The sequence below is a fragment of the Macaca fascicularis genome, chromosome 14 (assembly GCF_037993035.2).
Source record: "Macaca fascicularis isolate 582-1 chromosome 14, T2T-MFA8v1.1".
NCBI lineage: Eukaryota > Metazoa > Chordata > Mammalia > Primates > Cercopithecidae > Macaca > Macaca fascicularis.
The window spans coordinates 48,497,082-48,518,059 of NC_088388.1; the positions used below are offsets into that span (position 1 = coordinate 48,497,082).

Here is a 20,978-nt window from a genome sequence, read left to right on the forward strand (position 1 = left end):
GTCAGGAGTTCGAGACCAGCCTGGCCAACAGGGTGAGACCCCATCTCTACTAAAAATACAAAAATTAGTTGCGTGGTGGTGGATGCCTGTAGTCCCAGCTACTCAGGAGGCTGAGGCAGGAGAATTGCTTATACATGGGAAGTGGAGGCTGCAGTGAGCAGAGATCATGCCATTGCACTCCAGCCTGGGTGAAAGAGTAAGACTCCATCTCAACAACAAAAAAAAAGTCTGGGAGGAAATAAAATATTGGTGTGGCTACATAAGTTAAGCAAGAACTAGTAGTAAGAAAATTTCAAGAGAACTAACAGTTAAGTAGTTAAAAAAGAAGAAGGAGAAAGAAAAAGAACAAACTACTTTTAGCTAGCAAGGAAGGCAAGTGTTCCTCATGTGACCATGAGGTGAAATGTATCTTGAGATGAATTATATTTACTTTCAATATAAATTTACTTCCTGATGATTAGTTATGTGATACCCTTGGGATAACTTACCTCTGTCATTTTAGTGCCTTGCTTACAGCAAGTAGCTCAATAAATGTTAGCTCTTTTTAACACAACCATAAAATGTACAACCACCATCTATTCAGCATTTATGGGTAATTTTTAAAAATAACCAGAACAAACATACAAATAAGACAGAAAGGCTTCTACAATGAATTAAGGGCTAAAAGTTAAAACAGAAACACAATTTATTAGATGACGATTATTTCCTTCTGTAGTTAATAGTCAGACTTAAATCTCTGCCATGGCAAATTACAGAAGCTTCTATGAGTGGTTATCACAGATTACAGATTTCAGAGCTGAAAGATAAAAAGATTCATATCATGGCAGAGACTTCTATTTGCTTGCCAATATCCAAATCTTTCCTTCCTTCTCAGTAACAAACGCCCAGTTTTAAAGAGGGCAGCCATGCATTCAGCTACATTTCCCTGTTTTCTTATAGCCTCAGCCTTGGTTCAGGAATTCTCCTTAAAGGAAGAGGATGCATCTTTCTTCGCCTATGCTTTGCTGCCTGGAACAGGACAGTGATGGTTAGAACTCTGGCAGCTATCTTGGACTTACAAGAACCAGTGCTACAAGAACATCTTAGGGATCACTGATAAAAGAACTGAAAGAAGCTTAAGTCTCTGATGACTTTATAAAGCCACTATACCCATCCTAGAGTTCTATTTCAATTATTATTTTATATAAGAAAGTAAATGTTGCATGTTTAAGCCATCTGTGAGTCCGTTTTTGGTTTTTCCTTTTTTGTATTTTGGTGGTGGTGGTAGTGGTAGTCATTTTTCTTTGCAACCAAATACAATTCTTGAGTACTTACGTTCAGGCAGGTAAATAATTTTTATCTCCTTTTTAGAGATGAGACAACTGAGGTCCGGAGAGATAAGATGACTTGCACAATACCAAAATAGTGAAGAGATGGGTCTTGGCTCCTAGCCCAATGTTTTTTCACTAAAAACTGACTCGTAACACGTTCTAAATGTAAAAAAAAATAAAAACAAATAAAAAGACACAAAATTACAAAATTTAGACTTTTTACAGTGGTAACGGTACATGATAATGTATGCATTTGTCACATAATGTGAAAAGTGCCAAATTTTTATGATGTGGAAGGAGACTAAATTATATCATATTCCAGTAAGGAAGGGAGAAAGATACGTGAAATAAACAGAATCAAAACCAGAATAAACAAAGATGTTGGCCAGGCACGGTAGCTCCTGCTTGTAATCCCAGCACTTTGGGATGCCAAGGAGGAGAGATCACCTGAGGTCAGGAGTTCAAGATCAGCCTGCCCAATGTGGTGAAACCCCATCTCTACTAAACAAAAACAAAAATTAGTCGGGCACAGTGGCAGGTGCCTGTAGTTCCAGCTATTCAAGAGGCTTAGGCACAAGAATCGCTTGAACCTGGGAAAGGGAGGTTGCAGTGAACCGAAATGATGCCACTGCACTCTAACTTGGGTGACAGAGTGAGACTCTGTCTTGGAAAAAAAAAAAAGATATTGATTTATTATTCCCCAATTTTACTGTATTCCTCCCCTCCTGAATAACTAAGAGGAATTCAGATTAAAAACTTATTTTTTTCAGCAATGAGACTTCAAGATATAGGGCAACTTTTCCTGTTAAATCCTTAACTGGAATTTTTCTTTACTCTTACCACCACTTTAAAAAAATTAACTTTGTTCCTAGTTTGCCACAGAGATCAATAATAAGATGAAATATCTCAAATTCTTTTTTGAAACTCCATCAAATAACATGTAAAACACAAAGCAGCTCATGTGCAAACTCGTTAGTGAACATAAGCAGTTATTTCTAAGTAGTCTGTTAAAAAAAGCAAATAAAATATTTTCAAATTTTAAGGACACAGGTATTTCTTTTCTTATATATGGTATATTTAACATAATATAATCTATGCAGGAGAGTAATCATATGCATGTTGTATTTTGGAAAGGTATATGATTTTTATTGACACAACATGGTAAAAAATAAACACGCAAACAGCAGATTAAATCCTAACTTCCCCTATTTACTTGCAAGCTACTTCTTGCCTCTGAGTCTTGATTTTCCTACCTAGAAAATTGAGCTCATACCTCTTCACAGGTTTGTTGATGGGAGGAAAATAAGAATGAATACAAAGTAACCAGCACAGTGCACGACAATGGTAATTGCTCAATAAATATTAATGCCTTTCTTGTCTTGAAAAGGAAACATAAAGAAATATGAAAATCTGTTCTGTAAACACCCCAAGTGGTAGAACTTAAAAAGCAAGACCAGGTTGGGCGTGGTGGCTCACACCTATAATCCCAGCACTTTGAAAGGCTGAGGCGGGTGGATCACTTGAGCGCAGGAGTTCAAAACAAGCCTGGGCAACATGGTGAAACCCCGCCTCCACAAAAAAAATCAAAAAATTAGCTGGGTGTGGTGGTGTGTACCTGTAGTCCCAGCTACTCAGGAAGCTGAGATGGGAGGATTGCTTGAGCCCAGGAGATCGAGGCTGCAGGGAGCCATTCATACCACTGTACTCCAGCCTGGATGACAGAGAAAGACCCTGTCTTAAAAGAAAAAAAAAAAAAAAGTAAAAAAACAAAACAAAAAGCAAGCAAGACCAGTTTGACATACAACTTTAAAAGTCGTTTTAGTTTTTGTTTTTGTTTTTGTTTTTTGAGACAGGGTCTGACTCTATCACCCAGGCTGGAGTGCAGTGGCGCTATCTCGGCTCATTAAAACCTCCACCTCGGTGCGGTGGCTCACGCCTGTAATCCCAGCACTTTGGGAGGCCGAGGTGGGCGGATCACAAGGTCAGGCGATCAAGACCATCCTGGCTAACGTGGTGAAACCCCGTCTCCACTAAAAATACAAAAAATTAGCCGGGCGTAGTGGCGGGCGCCTGTAGTCCCAGCTACTAGGGAGGCTAAGGCAGGAGAATCGCCTGAACCTGAGAGGCGGAACTTGCAATGAGCCGAGATTGCGCCACTGCACTCCAGCCTGGGTGATAGAGCGAGACTCCATCTCAAAAAAATAAAAAATAAAAAAACACCTCCACCTCCCAGGCTCAAGCCATCCTTCCACCTCAGCCTCCAGAGGAGCTGGGACTACAGGCACACACCACCACGCCTGGCTAGTTTTTAATATTTTTGGTAGAGATGGGCTTTCACCACGTTGCCCAGGCTGGTCTCAAACCTGTGAGCTAAGTGATCTGCTCACCTTAGCCTCCCAAAGCCTAGAATTACAGGCGCGAGTCATCATGCCTGGCCTTACAGTCATTTTTGAAAGGCCACATTAGAGCTCTTCTCTGAACACTGCCAAAACCAAAGTCCTGATGCAGTTATAGGCCAATGAAAGCAATGCATCCAACATAATCTCTTCCTTCCAATCTTAAATCAGAACTGTAGCAAGAGACTCAGGCTTCCTTCTCTAAGGCACTAGCTTGTGCTAGGAAATGTGGATTGCTTCTTCTTACTATCAGTGTTACAAATCTAACAATAAAACAGGGTAGGGTGAAGAAAAATAAATGGCTTTTGAGTTTCTCCATGGCACCAGTGTTAAGAGCCACAGATAGCCTGGTGCTCACCTCCATTTTCCCTTTGAAAATGAAAGTCAATGGGAAAGTGAGGTTCAAATAAAATATCAAGTGTATGACCAGCTGAGCTGGACTACAGCTTTTCCCTGACCAAGACATTAGTATAGATCTTAGAGCCTCTGTTGTCTACATCTGTAAAAAAGGACACTCATCAAGGAAACTATTTTATCTCCTTTTTTCCAGTCTTAACAATGGGTTGGAGTATCCTAGATTATAGGCTTATGAAAAACAGATCTGTATCACTCAATAAACATATTATTAAAATTATAATCTCTTTATTATTTACATATGCTGTACTTCAGATAATTAAAATACACTGCCAAAAAAAAAAAACTCTGCCAAGGCCAGGTGTAGTGGCTCACGCCTGTAATTCCAGCACTTTGGGAGGCCGAGGCGGGCAGATTGCTTGAGCCTAGAAGTTTGAGACCAGCCTGGACAACATGGTGAGGCCTCTTCTCTACAAAAAATAAAAAATAAAAATGAGCAGGGTGTGGTGGCATGCGCCTTTAGTCCTAGCTACTCAGGAGACTGAGGTAGGAGGATCACTTGAGCCTGGCAGTTCCAGGCTGCAGTAAGCCATGATCACACCACTGCACTCCAGCCAGCCTGGGCAACAGAGCAAGGCCCTGTCTCAAAAAAAAAAAAAAAAAAAAAGGCTCTGCCAAAAATAAAATCAAGTAACTACTATCTGAACTTCTATTAGGCTGCTTTAGGATTTTAGAATCAGAGAATTCTAAGATCAGAAATAATCTTGGAGGTACAGTAGTCCTCCCTAATCTGCGATTTCACTTTCTGCAGTTTCAATTACCTGAGGTAAAACAAGATATTTTGAAAGATCACATTCATATAACTTTGATTACAGTGTATTATTATTGTTTATTCATTTTATTATTATATATGTATAGCAAAAAACATAGTGTATATAAGGCTTGGTACTATCTGTAGTTTCAGGCATCCATTGGGACCCTTGGAACATATCCCTCTAGGATAAAGGAGGACTACTGTAATCTCATTCAGCCCTACTTTTATAAAAGGTTATAAATACAGAACGAAGTTAACTGACTTTGGCCAAGTTCATTTGGCAGAGCCTGTACTGGAATCTGGCCATGAAATTCTAACTAAATATACTTTTCACCACATCATGGTTGTAAAAAAAAGTTTTGATTGAAAATAATTAAAATGATTGAAGTTTTTCCTTGAATAAATTATTTGAAATGGTTAGTTGCCTGTTTTTCGTTTTGTTTTTGAGACACAGTTTTGCTCTAGTTGCCCAGGCTGGAGTGCAATAGCGCGATCTCGGCTCACTGCAACCTCTGCCTCTCGGGTTCAAGTAGCCTGCCTCAGCCTCCTAAGTAGCTGGGATTACAGGTGCCCGCCACCACATCTGGCTAATTTTTATATTTTTAGTAGAGATGGGGTTTCACTATGTTGGCCAGGTTGGTCTCGAACTCCTGGACTCAAGTGATCCACCCGCCTCAGCCTCCCAAAGTGCTGGGATTACAGACATTAGCCACCATGCCTGGCCTAAAGGATTATTTTCAATACATTTTTAAATCCTGCACTTGATTCTGCCAGCAACCCAGTACTCAAAAAGGTATTTTGTAGACCCCAGCCTTCAAAAGGGTCCTTAGAAAGTGGAAAGTAATTTCAATATTATTCTAAGTAACGCAAAATTAGTTTAGTATGTGTTCAGAGATTCATAACATACCCCAAAACAAAAAAGACATCTGAATTGATGTTATTGATATTAGTGCCCATAATTAATAGTGTTTTGAAAAGTACCCTAATTGTCTTAATTGTGCATTTTATCTCAACTGTTTTTCACAGAGTACAAACCAATTTGGCAAAAAGCATGCTGAAAGGATATATACAAAATGTGTGATATGAACAATATGTACGTACCTTGGGAGAGCAAAGAAAGGTAAACACAACACAGACAGATTCGACTCTTAGAAGATGGGTCGGCCAGGCACGGTGGCTCACATCTGGTAATCCCAGCACTCTGGAAGGCCAAGGCGGGTGGATTACCTGAGGTCAGGAGTTCGAGACCAGCCTGGCCAACACGGTGAAACCCTGTCTCTAATAAAAATACAAAAAATTAGCTGGCTGTGGTGGTGGGTCCCTGTAATCCCAGCTACTCGATGGTCTGAGGCAGAAGAATCCCTTTAATCCAGGAGGTGGAGGTCGCAGTGAGCCAAGATTGGGCCATTGCACTCCAGCCTGGATGACAGAGTGAGACTCCGTCTCAAAAAAAAAAAAAAAAGAAAAAGAAAAAAAGAAAAAAAAATGGGTAAAATGTGGATAGACAGAGAAGGGCATGAGTAAACACATGGAGACAGAAATAAATTTTTGACTCCTTTAAATTTCTCAAATTGTCTAGTTAAAAAAAAAAAAAAAAATTTGACCCCCTACTACAAAGGTAGATGAGATCAGGGAGAGCCTGAAGACCATGATGAGAAATGGAAGTTTCCATGTCCATCCTAATTATAACAGTGATATTATTTGAGATTTCATTTCTAATTCTAAATTTCCAAAATTTTAATTTTTGACCCTATTAGCTCAGGAAGATTTGTGGAAATATTTGTTCAACATTTGTTGAACTTATTCAAGTTTCAAAAAACAAGAACATTCCTTAAAGCATCTCTCTCATCAATTCTTTAAACTTTCCCATAGGGAAAGTCCACAATCTCCCTCAAACAAAATTCACTATCAGAAATATTTGCATTTAACCTGCCCCTAGTTTTAAACCAAGGTAATAACTTTTAGTGTTCATACTCGTCCATGAATTTAACAGAGCCTTCTTAGCAGACTTAGATGGTAGCACTAGCTTGTTCAATTGCATAAAATGTACATTATTCAATTTAGGAGTTTAGTGGACACAGAATTTCAAGAGGTTCTGTCTCTCAAAAATCATAATGGTTCCCGTTCATTTTCATTCCCTCATATTCTCTCTCTCTCTCCCTCTTTCCCTCTCTCTCCTAGCCATGATACTGTAAAATAATTGTCATCTAAGACCGTTGCAAACATCAACCACAGTAACCACATTTGCTCACTGAGTTACCACTTAGCAGGTGCAAAAAGGAAGTACTCTATTTCTCATCTCCTAAAACCAAAAGGGTTCATCTCGTACCTAATTTGTAACTTAAGGGAAAAGGATATCACGACTGATACTAACTTTCTCCTAAGTGTCAGAGGTTGCCGGCTTAACCAGACCGGAGAAGAGCAGGATCCCCGGGCCTAGCTTTGCTCAGCGGCGCAGGGAAGCATCCCCTGGAATTGGTGGGTGTCCCTCCTCACTAGTGGGCACCCGCTCGTCCATCGACCTGCCCAAACCCGACGGGACCCCGCCAGGGTCTCGGCTCGGCACCTACCCTCTCCTGCTCCCCGCCAGGAGCCAGCCACCCTCCTCGACCCCGAAGAAAGCTCGCGTGCCCTGCCGCGAGTGGAGCAGAAGGAACCCAGCGCCTCCGGCTGGCGCTGAGAGCCCCCTCCCCGCCGCTGCCCCGCCCACTGCACGGCCCCCGCCATCCTCACTGCTCTGGCAAGGCAGGCGAAGACCTGAGCCTTATCTCCGGACCCCCCCACCCCCCAACCTCCCGCCACGCTGCTCCGCACCGACCGCGCGGCCACCGGCCTTACCTGGCCGGTTCTCGGTGAGCAAAGCTGCGTCTGCGGCTTGCGTCCAGCGCACAAACCTGTCCTCCAGCCCCTAGCCCACCGCTCCGCTCTGCCCGCCTCCCGCCGCGCGAGCCCGCCTCCTGGCTGCCATGGCGACAGTTCCCACACCCTGAGGCCGCTGATTGGTCCGGTTCGGGATTGCTGACGACGCCGATTGGCGGGAGCAGGGACACGGCCGCTCCGTGGAGCCTGGAGGCGGGCGGTGGGGAGCGCCGAGGCTATGGAGCCTGGGGGGAGGCTGAGCCAGGAGGGACGTGGCGCTCTGAGATGCGGGCTCGGGAGGCCGCGCCTCTTCCTTCCCTAGCTTTCCCGGAGAAGCCTGTGGAGCAGGACCTGGGCGGGTAAGGTGCCGTCCCGAGACCCGGGCAGAGCCCCAGGGATCGCCTGTCTCTTGGCCGCTGGCCTGCGCCTGCAGCGCCCACGCGGGTCAGAGAATGGCTGTCAGGCCCATTCTCGCCCACAGGCCTCGCTCGGCTCTGACACCCCGGTCCTCCGTCTTGGCGGGAATCTTACCGGCATTTGTAACCGCACCCACCCCCGTTATGCTGGGCCTTCGGTCACTGTGGTTTAACTGTTATTTACCCACATTTTCTCTCGTCGATTCGCAGACAGCTCTTTCCTCTGCATCCTCCCCCAGAGAACAGACATCTGCTCCAAACCCCTCATTTTAAAGTGGGGAAACTGAGGCTCAAAGATGCACATGGGTAGCTTGAGGTTTCCAGAAGCTTTTGGAGCCACAGGCTGTTTACGAAGTTTCATTCTGCCAATTAGTTTTTTTCACCTGAAAAATTGGTATCATATACCTTAGGGTTATTCACGAAGATTGAATGAGATAACATTGCCAGGAAAACAGTACAGGCCAGGCATGGTGACTCACCCTGTCATCCCAGCACTTTGGGAGGCCAAGGCAGGAGGATGGCTTGAGCTCAAAAATTTGAGACCAATCTGGACAACAGTGAGATCCCATCTCTACAATAATATTTTTTTCTTTTTTATCTTTACCACAATGATGTTTCAGTCTGAAGAAAATATTTAAAAATTTGCCAGGCGCTGTGTCACACATCTGTACTACTCAGGAGGTGGAGGCGGGAGGATCACTTGAGCTCAGAAGGCCGAAGGTGCAGTGAACCATGATCATTGTGCCACAGAGTGAGACCCTGTCTCAAACAAACAAAAAACACACACACAGAGTACAGAATCTGCCACATAGTGTGTTAGCAATGAAAGCTTCTGTTATCTGGAAGTATTACCAAGCAGATTGCCTCTGTTGCACAACTGGACTCTGTGTGCCCCTAACTGTATGATTTGCGAGTTATTTAAGTGAGCTGTGCCTCCATGTCCTTGTCTGTAAAATGAGGATAGTACCCTCCTACTTACAGCATAGCAAATTAATTTAAAAAGTGACTGGCACATTGTAAATTTTCAATAAATGTTAATTATTCTCAGATTAGTGGCTGAGCTGGGACTATAACTTAGGTCTCTGGATTTCAACCCAATCGTATTTATTTATTTATTTAGAGACAGGGTCTCCCTCTGTTGCCCAGGCTGGAGTGGAGTGGCGCAATCTCAGCTCACTGCAGCCTCAACCTCACAGGCTCAAGCAATCCTCCCACCTCAGCCTCCCAAATAGCTGAGACTACAAGCGCACACCACCACGCCTAGCTATTTTTTTGGCATTTTTTGTAGAGATGGATTTTTGCCATGTTCTCCAGGCTGGTCTCAAAGTCCTGGACTCAAGTGATCTGCCCGCCTCAGCCTCCCAAAGATTAGAGGCGTGAACCACCACACTTGGCCTCAATTATCTTTACTAACACTTCTCATCCACATACATAGATCAGTACCTCAAGGTTAAGCTCCTTTTTGAGGTTCAGGAGAAGAGGACCCTTGTCCATTTTATTTATCCTTTTTGAAGTTCAGGAGAAGACTACACTTGTCTATTTTATTTAAATCAAGATCTTAATCTATCTGCCTTATCATCATGAAAGTCCAAGAATGTTGTGGCACTACCTCAGCTGAAGGGTTAAGCGCAAAGGCAAATGTAAGGAAATAGTCATATTTGGCTCTAATGGATAAATTGAAGAGTAAAGGCACTAGAGAAGAAAGGATATTCAGGAGGATATTCAGGTTAGCGGTATAGGAAAACTAAATTTCAATTTGAAAAACATGGGAAATTTTATTATCTAGGTATTGGTTATATATAATTAGTAACCATTGGTAGTGTCAGATCAGAAGACCATACCACATCCTAACACTACAAAACACTAGAACTAGACTGTAAACACATTGAAGGCAGGAACTATCTTGTGCATGTTTATTAGCTATTATCTAGCACAGATGAACACACAGTGCCTGAATTAGGTGTTAAAACTTAGGATAGGCCAGGCAGGTAGGTGGCTCACACCTGTAATCCCAACACTTTGGGAGGCTGAGGTGGGCAGATTACTTGAGGTCAGGAGTTTGAGACCAGCCTGGCCAACATGGTGAAACTTTCCTGTCTCTACTAAAAATACTAACATGGTGAAACCCCGTCTCTGCTAAAAATAGCTAAGTGTGGTGGTGCACGCTTGTAATCCCAGCTACTTGTAAGGCTAAGGCAGGAGGATCGCTTGAATCAAGGAGGTGGAGGTTGCAATGAGCCGAGATTGCGCCACTGCACTCCAGCCTGGACAACAGAGCAAGACCCTGTCTCAAAAAAAAAAGACCTGTGTTGGGCCCAGTGGCATATACCTGTAGTCTCAGATACTCAGGAGGCTGAGGCAGGAGAATAGCTGGAGACCAGTTCTGGGCTGTAATGTGCTATGACAACTGGGTCTCTGCACTGTTTGACATTAATGGGGTGAACTTGGCTGGGCACGGTGGCTCACACGTGTAATCCCAGCACTTTGTGAGGTTGAAGCCGGCAGATCATCTGAGGTCAGGAGTTCAAGACCAGCCTGACCAACATGGCGAAACTCCATCTCTACTAAAAATACAAAAATTAGCCAGGCCTGGTGGCAGATGCCTGTAATCCTAGACACTTGGGAGGCTGAGGAGTATGGCTTGAACCTGGGAGGCAGAGGTTGCGGTGAGCACTGTTGAGATTGCACTGTTGCACTCCAGCCTGGGTGATAAGAGTGAAACTCTGCCTCAAAACAAACAAACGAACAAACAAAAAAGTGTGAACTCCTAGGAGCAGGAGACTGATGCAGGGCAGGAAAGCACCAAAATTGAGGGTTCTTGGCTTCACCCAGGAAAGAATTCAAGGGTGAGCTGGTGGTGTTAAACAGCAACTTTTATTGAAGCAGCAGTACACGGCAGCAGCAGAGGTACTGCTCCTTGCAGAGTAGGGCTACCCTGTAGGCAGTGTGCCCAGAGCAGCAACTCAGAGGCAGTTCTGCATTCCTGTTTATACTGATTTTATTTTATTTTTATTTTTATTTATTTATTTTTTATTTTTTATTTATTTATTGAGACAGAGTCTCATGTTGTCACCCAGGCTGGAGTGCCTGGGTGGTACAGTCTCAGCTTACTACAACCTCCACCTCCCGGGTTCAGGCGATTCTCCTGCTTCAGCCTCCTGAGTAGCTGGGATTACAGGCACCCACCACCACGCCCGGATAATTTTTGTATTTTCAGTAGAGACAGGGTTTCACCATGTTGGTCAGGCTGGTCTCAAACTCCTGACCTCAAGCAATCCACCCACCTTGGCCTCCCAAAGTGCTGGGATTCTAGGCATGAGCCACTGCATCTCGCCCTATACCCACTTTTAACTATATGCAACTTAATGGGCAGTTTATGCAGAAATTTCTAGAATGAGGGTGGTATCCTCCAGGTTGTCAGGTCATTGCCACAGAAAGGGGCCATAACTTCAGGGTGTTGCCATGGCAATGGTAAACTGACATGGCACACTGGTGGGCATGTCTTATGGAGAGGTGCTTCTGCTCCAAACCTGTTTCAGCTAGTCCTCAATTTGGTCCGGTGTCCAAGCTCTGCCTCCAGCGTTGAGTTCTGCCTCCTGCCTCAGTACCACCAGGTTTCCTAAGGAGGCGTAAACAGGTCCAGGTTGGAAACAGAGCAGGTCAGAAATTCCTTTGCTGATCAGTAGTGGGATCACGCCTGTGAATAGCCACTGTGTTTCAGCCTGGGCAACATAGCAAGACCCTGTCTTGCCTAAAGCAGTTCATTTGTGTGCACAATTTAGAAAAAGCTGCTTTTAGAACCAGATAAATTGAATGGGAGACCTTCTTTATGTTTGTCCTGGTTTCAGTCAACTAAAACCCTTTTTTTCCCCCTTTTCTTTTAGAGATAGGGTCTCACTATGTTGCCCAGTTAGTCTCGGACTCGTGGCATCAAGCAGTCCTCCCACCTCAGCCTCCCAAAATGCTGGGATTACAGGCATGAGTAACTGCACCTGGCCTACGCCTGTCTCTACAAAAAGAATTTTTTTTTAATTAGCTGGGAAAGAATCCACAGACCCTTTGAAAGATGCAGCAGGCTGCAGCCTACTCTGTGAGACAGGTGAAAAACTGTAAGTTCCCAGAGTGTGAGAGGGGGAGAGTCTTCCTCCAAGCACACATTCCTACCAGGGAATCTGAAAATCTAGTCCACAGGAGAAGGCTTCAACCCTACCCAGAGCTGGAATGGATTTAGGGAGTGGCATGAAATAAATAAACGTAGAAACAGTAGTGGGAAGTGCCTTGTAGGCATTCCCAGTCTCCACTTTGAAAGGAGGGAAGCCATTCCTGACTGTATCTTACAGGGGCCCTCGGGGAAGTCAAACTCAGGGAGGGGTCACAGGGTGAAGGAAGCTCCCAACTGAATTTTATGATATAATCTGGAGTGGGGATGAACTCCCTTGAGCAGAAACCAGGGGGCAAGCGAGAAGTGTGCAGGAGACACAAGCATACATGCTGGGTGCTCAGCCTTACCAGCAGATAGGGAAGGGCATGACCTGAAAGCTGTGGTTTCAGGTCACAGTGTGCACAGACTGCCTGGATCTAAACTCAGTGCTGTTAGCAGGGCACTGAGGGAGCAAGACCAGCCTTGCCAACTGCATGGGAGCTGAGTTAGGCTTGCTGCTGCCTGCTACTCCCCACTCCCTTTGTGAACTCATGTGTGGCAGAGGCAGTTATACTCCCTTCTGGAACAAATGGAAACACATCCCACAACACTGCCAAAAGCAATCTACAGATTCCATTCAATTCCCATCAAAATACCATCATCATTCTTCACAGAACTGGAGAAAACAATCCTAAAATTCATATGGAACAAGAAAAGAGCCGCATAGCCAAAGCAAAACTAAGCAAAAAGAACAAATCTGGAGCCATCACATTACCCAACTTCAAACTCTACTACAAGACTACAGTTACCATGGTGGCCTTCGCCTGTAATCCTAGCACTTTGGGAGGCCAAGGCGGGTGGATCACCTGAGGTCAGGAGTTTGAGACCAGCCTGGCCAACATGGTGAAACCCTGTCTCTACTAAAAATACAAAAATTAGCCGGGTGTGGTGGCAGGCGCCTGTAATCCCAGCTACTTGAGAGGCTAAGGCAGGAGAATCGTTTGAACCCAGGAGGCGGAGGTTGCAGTGAGCTGAGATCGTGCCATTGCACTCTAGCCTGGGGGACAAGAGTGAGACTTTGTCTCAAAAAAAAAAAAGACTATAGCTACCAAAACAGTATGGTACTGATATAAAAACAGGAACATAGACCAGTGGAATAGAATAGAGAAAAATGGCCAGCCATAATGGCTCACACCTGTAATCCTAGCAGTTTGGGAGGCTGAGGCTGGTGGATCACTGGAGGCTGGGAGGTCAAGACCAGCCTGGCCAGCATGGTGAAACTCTATCTCTACTAAAAGTACAAAAATTAGCCGGGTGTGGTGGTGGATGCCTGTACTCCCAGCTACTGGGGAGGTTGTAGTGGGAGAACTGCTTGAACCCGAGAGGCAGAGGTTGCAGTGAGCTGAGATCACACCACTGCACTCCAGCCTGGGTGAAAGAGTGAGACCCTGCCTCAAAAAAAAAAAAAAAGAAAAAAAAGTCAAAAAACAATAGATGTTGGCATGGATGTGGTGAAAAGGGAACACTTTTACACTGCTGTTGGGAATGTAAATTAGTACCACCTCTATGGAAAACAGTATGGAGATTCCTCAAATAACTGAAAGTAGAACTACCATTCAATTCAGCAATCCCACTATTGGGTATCTACCCGAAGGGAAAGAAGTCGTCATATGAAAAAGATACTTGCACATGCGTGTTTACAGCACCACAATTCTCAAGTGCAAAGACATGGAATGAACCTAAGTGCCCAGCAACCAACAAGTGCGTAAAGAAAATGTGTTATATATACATTATGGAACACTACTGATTCATAAAACAGAACAAAATAATGTATTTTGCACCAACTTGGATGGAGCTGGAGGCCATTATTCCAAGTGAAGTAACTCAGGAATGGAAAACCAATTATCATATGTTCTCACTTATAAGTGGGAGCTAAGCTATGAGGACACAAAGGTAGAATGATGTAATAGACTTTGGGGACTCAGAAGGAAAGGTTGGGAGAAGGGTGAGGAATAAAAGACTACATATTGGGTATAGTGTATACTGCTGGAGGACTGGGTGCACTAAGATCTCAGAAATTATCACGGAAGAACTTATACATGTAACCAAAACCTACCTGCACCCCAAAAACTATTGAAATAAAACACTTTCAAAGATTAAAAAATGGCCAGGCACAGTAGCTCATGCCTATAATCCCAGCACTTTGGGAGGCCAAGGCGGGCAGATCACCTGAGGTCAGGAATTCAAGACCAGCCTGGCCAACATGGTGAAACCCTGTCTCTACTTCAAATGCAAAAAAATTAGCTGGGCATGGTAGTGCACACCTGTAGCCCCAGCTATTTGGGAGGCTGAGGCAGAATCGCTTGAACCCGGGAGGCTGAGGTTGCAGTGAGCCGAGATCATGCCACTGCACACTCCAGCCTGGGCAACAGAGTGAGACTCTGTCAAAAAAAAAAGAAAAGGAAGGGAAGCGGAGCGGAGGGGAGGGGAGGGGAGGAAAGGAAAGGAAAGGAAAGAAAAGAAAGAAAAGAAAAAGAAATACCACCTCGCAGAATAAATAAAACCCCAGCATTGAAAGTCTTGCTGCTAGGAACAACGCATGCTTTGGAAGCACCACCCTTTGTGCTTTGTTGGGGGAAACCAGTTATGTGGAAGCACTTGTGGATACTCAAGAGTGTGCATGGGAAGGAACGAGTGTAACATGGGCAGGGCAGGGACCAGTGGACTTTTTGTAAGCTTTCAGCTCAATAAAATGAACCTATGTGGTAAAATAATAACAATAAGTAAAGCTAAAACTTGAAGGTTTAGCACTGACAGAGAATCTCCTGGTGGGAAAGAGGTCTAAAGAACATGGGTCGGACTCGGTGGCTCACACCTGTAATCCCAGCACTTTGGGAGGTGGAGGCAGGTGGATCAGTTGAGGTCAGGAGTTTGAAAGCAGCCTGACCAACATGGTGAAACCCCATTTCTACTAAAAATTAAAAAAAATAAAAATTAGTAGGATGTGGTGGTGTATGTCTGTAATCCCAACTACTCAGGAGGCTAAGGCAGGAGACTCGCTTGAACTCAGGACATGGAAGATGCAGTGAGCCAAGATCATGCCATTGCACTCCAGCCTGGACAAGAGAGTGAGATTCTGTCTCAAAAAAAACAAAAGCAGCAACAACAACAACAAAACCATAGTCACTACCTTGTATATTCCAACTGTTCTATAATACTAATTAAGACAAAAAAAAAAAAAAAAAAGAACATAGTCACTACCTTGGACAAGGGAAAATACATAAGCTTTAGCATGAGAATTGAACCCCAACCCTGGCTCTACTGCTTATTACATGTGCCTGGTTTTGAGTTAGTTCCCTAACTCTAGGCCAGGTGCATTTTCTAGCAGAGTAGTTGTTCAAGTCTGGAAAGAGTGAATCTAGGAGGTATAGTGGTTAAGAGCGTGAACAATGAAACCTGTCCACCTGGATTAAAAACCCAGCTCCATTCATATTAGCTAATGGCCTCCAGCAAGTCACTTAACCCCTCTCTTTAAAGCACAGCTTTCCCACTTGTAAAATGCAGGCAACAATAGTTCAACAATAATAAGCCTCATATAGTTGTGGTAAGGATTAAATGAGTTTATATTTGTAAAGCAGAGAGTGCCCGGAGCAAAGTGCTTTATTAATGTCTAATAATATATTGGTCTCCGTTTCCCAACCTATAACCTGGGGATAATAATGCTGAACTAACTGTAAGGATTCCAGTGATACGTGTAAAGTGCTAGAAAGGTGGCCAGATGCAATGGCTTATGCCTGTAATTCCAGCACTTTGGGAGGCCGAGGCAGGCAGATCACCTGAGGTCAAGAGTTGGAGACCAGCCTGGCCAACATGGTGAAACCCGGTCTCTACTAAAAACACAAAAGTTAGCCAGGCGTGGTGGTGAGCACCTGTAGTCCCAGCTATTCAGGAGGCTGAGACAGGAGAATTGCTTGAACACGGGAGGCAGAGGTTTCAGTGAGCTGAGATCACCCCACAACACTCCAGCCTGGGCCACAAGAGCGAGACTCCATCTCAAAAAACAGAACAAAACAAAGAAACACCAAAAATAAAAAATAAAAAACCCAAAATAAATAAATAAATAAATAAATAAATAAAAATAAAGTCTTAGTGAGGAGATGTCCAGTAGCTTTTATTTCTGTTCCCCACCTCGCCCCTACTTCTGCCCTGTTACCTTGGAAATCCTGGCTGATTACTGCTACCTCTGTCTTCAAGTTGTCTCTTGCTCAGCTTGGTGTAAGTAATTGATTCCTTGATTTCCTTGATTTCAAGAGATTTCTTGATTTCCTTTGGTTCAGCTGAGAAACTCAAAATGTGTTTGCTGGAGGCCAGAAGAAAATAAAAGTGAAACAACCCCAGAGAACCAGCTGACGCCAACCGACCCGTATTACATCTCTTGCTACTCTAGGGTGAAAACAATGGTTTCGAGGAGATTCTGGTTTTCTAAGACTTCAGTTCCCTTCTTACTTCCTCTTTTAGGACCCTGCAGAACATCAACTGGCCAATTAGTTACAAAATCAAATTCTTCATTGTGTTAAGAAAAGGGAAGAGGGGCTGAGTGCGGTGGCTCAAGCCTGTAATCCCAGCACTTTAGAAGGCCGAGGCGGGCAGATCAAGACCAGCCTGGCCAACATGGTGAAACTGCGTCTCTACTAAAAATACAAAGATTAGCCAGACATGGTGGCACATGCCTGTAATCCCAGCCACTTGGGAGGCTGCAGCAGGAGAATCACTTGAACCCAGAAGGCAGAGATTGCAGTGAGCCAAAATCGCACCACTGCACTCCAGCTTGGGTGACAAAAAAAAAAGGTAAGAGGGAGGGAGAATACTTACTTCCAAGAGATAGTAAGTAGTCAGAACCTAGAAAACTCAGGGTAAACTTTTCTGGGGAGCTAAGACTTACTGTTGTTGTTGTTGTTGTTTTTATTAAGGTCAAGATCAGGGATGAGCAAACAATGGCCCTTGGGTCAAATCAACCCATTACTTGCCATTACTTGTTTTTGTTGACAGTCTTATTAGAACACAGTAAATTTCAACATCTGTCCATCTTGTGTATGTGTTATCTATCGTCTCAGGCTGTTTTCACACTACAATGGCAGAGTTAAATAGTTGTGACAGAAACTGTATGGCTCTTGGCCCCTTACAGCAAAAAAAAAAAATTACTAACCTCTGGACTAGATAATTCACCCAGGATCATATTTTCAGTATTCTCAGTGCAGAAATTCCTTACCTTCATCAAATCCACTAATGCATGGCTTCTCAATCTTTAATGTGCATTTAAGTCACAGCAGGAACTTATTAAAATGTAAATTCTAGCCAGAGGTCTGGTGTTGAACACCTGTAGTCCCAGCTACTTGGGAGGCTGAGGCAGGATGATCACTTGCTTGAGCCCAGAAGTTCAAGGTTACAGTGAGCTATGATCACACCAGGGCACTCCAGCCTGAGTGACACAGACTGAGACACTGTCTCTAAAAAACAAAACGAAACAAAACAAAATGTTTTAAAATGTAACCGGACACGGTGGCTCAGGCCTGTAATCCCAGCATTGTGGGAGGCTGAGGTAGGTGGATCTCTTAAGACCAGGAGTTTGACACCAGCCTGAGCAATACGGCAAAACTCGTCTCTATTGAAAGTACAAAAAATTAGCCAGGTGTGGTGGCAGACATCTGTAGTCCCAGCTACTTAGGAGGCTAAGGTGGGAGAATCACCTGAGCCTGGGGAGGTGAGGCTGCAGTGAGCTGTGATGGCACCACTGCACTCCAGCCTGGGTGACAGGAGTGAGACCCGGTCTCCAAAAAATAAAATAAATCCAAAGTCTGATTCAGTAGATCTGCAAGGAAGCCTGAAATTCTGTTTTCTGACAACCTCTGAGGGGTACCAATAAGGCTGTTTCCTGGATCCACTTGATCCCATCAATTATCTCATCATTCCTGCCCCCCCACCATTACCCAGCTTAATTACTCTGGTTAATCAGTAAAATCACTCCCATACAAATATCAACTTCCTTGCCTTTCTTTCCCTCTGCTGCTCTCACCTGACAGAAACCCAACCTTGGATGAACCCAACATATACCTTCTTCTTGTTTGTGCCATGCAGCTCTACATTGCAGGAGAAAAATCACTGGACCTATGTCTCCAAATTCACGGTCATCAATCTCAGACAGACCCTAAGTACTGCCCAGCAACTTTCCACTTTCTCTCTCCCACACCCATAATGACCATTCCATACCTTTCCTTACTCCTCAAACCTCCCATTCTTCCTTCACACTCATTTCAGAGGTGATCCTGAGTCAGCTTTGTTGAGAACCTCTTTGTATCAGTTAAGGAACTCCTGTTTTAAAGCAGGATTTCTCAACACTAATGACATTTGAGGCCGAGTAAGTCTTTGTTGTGGGGAGTTGTTCTGTGCGTTACAGGATGTTAGCAGAATCCCTGGTCTCTACTCACTAGATGCCACTAACATCCACTGCCAGTTGTCAACCAAAAATATCTCCAGACATTGCCAGAGATCCATTGAAGAGTACAATCTCCCCTGGCTGAGAACCACTGGTTTAAATAAACAGAAACCAACTCCAGCTGGAGATTTATTGAGAGGCTAGTGGAGTAACTCATAGATAGACCTTGAGTAGGATACAAATCCTAGGGGCTGGAGATCTTCAGCCTTCTTTCTGGAAGTTGTCATTAGGTTAGTTCCTTCTGTCTTTGGGTATTCCTGATTAAGTTTCAAATTCTCAGTAGGAAGAATCTAAGTCCTGTTTGGGTCAGGTGTTCACTCCTATAGCCTGGAGAATAGAGTCTGTGACTAGCATAAACCTAGGAAGAGGTATTCAACAGGAAAAAAGTAATAGCCACCATACTTCCTTTGTATTATGTATCTATATTCTGTTAAAGTGACATAAAACTGGCTACAGGCCGGGCGCGGTGGCTCACGCCTGTAATCCCAGCACTTTGGGAGGCCGAGGCGGGCGGATCACAAGGTCAGGAGATCGAGACCATCCTGGCTAACACTGTGAAACCCCGTCTCTACTAAAAATGCAAAAAATTAGCCGGGCGAGGCGGCGGGCGCCTGTAGTCCCAGCTACTCGGGAGGCTGAGGCAGGAGAATGGCGTGAACCCGGGAGGCGGAGCTTGCAGTGAGCCGAGATCGCGCCACTGCACTCCAGCCTGGGCGACTAAGGGAGACTCTGTCTCAAAAAAAAAAAAAAAACTGGCTACAAAGACTTCAATAAATTGGAGTTTATTTTTCTATGATAAAGAAATACATCTGTCAGAGGCAGTTTTTGCCCTGTGTTCAGCTGCTAAGTAATATCATCATAGCCTCTCTGCATTCCTCAGCTCTGACTTTTCATCTTCAAGCTTATTGCCTGAGGTTGAAAGACAGCTAGCATACTTCCTAACATCATGAGTCATGACCACATTCAGAAATAGGAAACAGGCTGGGCATGGTGACTTACCTCTGTAATTCCCGTGCTTTGAGAGGCCAAAGTGGGAAAATCACTTGAGGCCAAGAGTTCGAAACCAGCCTGAGCAACATAGCAAGACCCTATCTCTACAAAAAGAAAAAGAAAAAGAAAAAAATTAGCTGGGCATAACAGCACTTTGAGACCCCATCTCTACCAAAAAAAATAAATTAAATGCAGAAATGAGCCAGGTGTGGTGGTGTGCACTTGTAGTTCTAGTAAGGAAACTGAGGTGGGAAGATCGCTTGAGCCCAGGGGCTCAAGGTTACAGTGAGCTATGATTGGCCACTGCCCTCTGGACTGGGTGAGAAAGTGAGACCCCATCTGTACAAGAAAAAAAAAAAAGTGAGGCGGGGCCAGGCACAGTGTCTCACACCTGTAATCCCAGCACTTTGGGAGGCCAAGGTGGGCAGATCACCTGAGGTCAGGAGTTCAAGACCAGCCTGGCCAATATGGTGAAACCTGTCTCTACTAAAAATACAAAATAAGCTGGGCATGGTGGTGGGCGCCTGTGATCCCAACTACTCAGAAGGCTGAGGCAGGAGAATCACTTGACTCTGTCTCAAAACAAAGGAAAAAAGAAAAGAAAGAAAGAAAAGAAAAGAAATTGAAACACTCGGGATAGGAGATGGGGGGATGCAAGGAGGCAGCAAAAGAACCTTTTATGTAAGAAGTTCCTTCTCCTTTTGTTAGTAAAGGAAAAACTGTCACAGAGCCACCCCCACACACCACCCTACTCCCACCCACCAGCTCCAGCAAACAAGCCTTAAAGTTCCATTGACTAGAAATAGGTTATATGACCATTCTCCTGGTACAAGGTATGATAGGAAAGTTAGTGTCTGGCAAAGAAAGAGGAATGCAGTCATCATGACTGGCTTACACCAATTACAACGAATCCCCTAAGTATGGACACACTGCTACCCCCACACCAAATTTTGGGTTCTATTAACAAGGAAAAAGAGGGTCTGGCTGTTAGGCAATCGTGCAGTTTTTGCCACATCTTCCCGATATAAAATCCCCAAACACTCATGATTCTGTACCCATGTCCTCTTTCCTTCCTTCTGTAACAACAAAAGGCAGTCCCTTTACCTATACTCTGAATTCCATTCCCCTCACCTCTCAAGGACTTCACTCCTTTATTTGGCTATTGCCTTTCCTTCCTATATGATGAATCTTCCCCTGGTTACAGA

General features: G+C 44.2%; 2 protein-coding genes across 16 annotated transcripts in view; both read right to left on the minus strand.

The window, feature by feature from the left end:
• Positions 1-7,826, minus strand: part of NUCB2 (nucleobindin 2) — a 56,883-nt gene extending 49,057 nt beyond the window's left edge. For 3 of the 15 annotated variants that reach the window (XM_005578505.5, XM_065528431.2, XM_065528436.1), the window contains exons 1-3: positions 7,713-7,826; positions 5,976-6,152; positions 1,315-1,469 (exon numbers count right to left, since the gene is read on the minus strand). The gene's annotated coding sequence lies outside the window, so the exon portion shown is untranslated. Of the gene's footprint in view, positions 1-1,314; positions 1,470-2,925; positions 3,046-5,975; positions 6,153-7,444; positions 7,528-7,712 lie in introns of those variants that run through there. The other 12 variants (XM_074014141.1, XM_005578502.5, XM_045371547.3 and 9 more) reach the window with 8 other exon arrangements.
• A 512-nt stretch (positions 7,827-8,338) lies between these two features.
• Positions 8,339-20,978, minus strand: part of LOC141408472 (uncharacterized) — a 70,133-nt gene continuing 57,493 nt past the window's right edge. The window contains exons 2-7 of the mRNA XM_074014143.1: positions 19,783-19,877; positions 17,560-17,797; positions 16,504-16,650; positions 11,680-11,768; positions 8,629-8,908; positions 8,339-8,532 (exon numbers count right to left, since the gene is read on the minus strand). The gene's annotated coding sequence lies outside the window, so the exon portion shown is untranslated. The remainder of the gene's footprint in view (positions 8,533-8,628; positions 8,909-11,679; positions 11,769-16,503; positions 16,651-17,559; positions 17,798-19,782; positions 19,878-20,978) is intronic.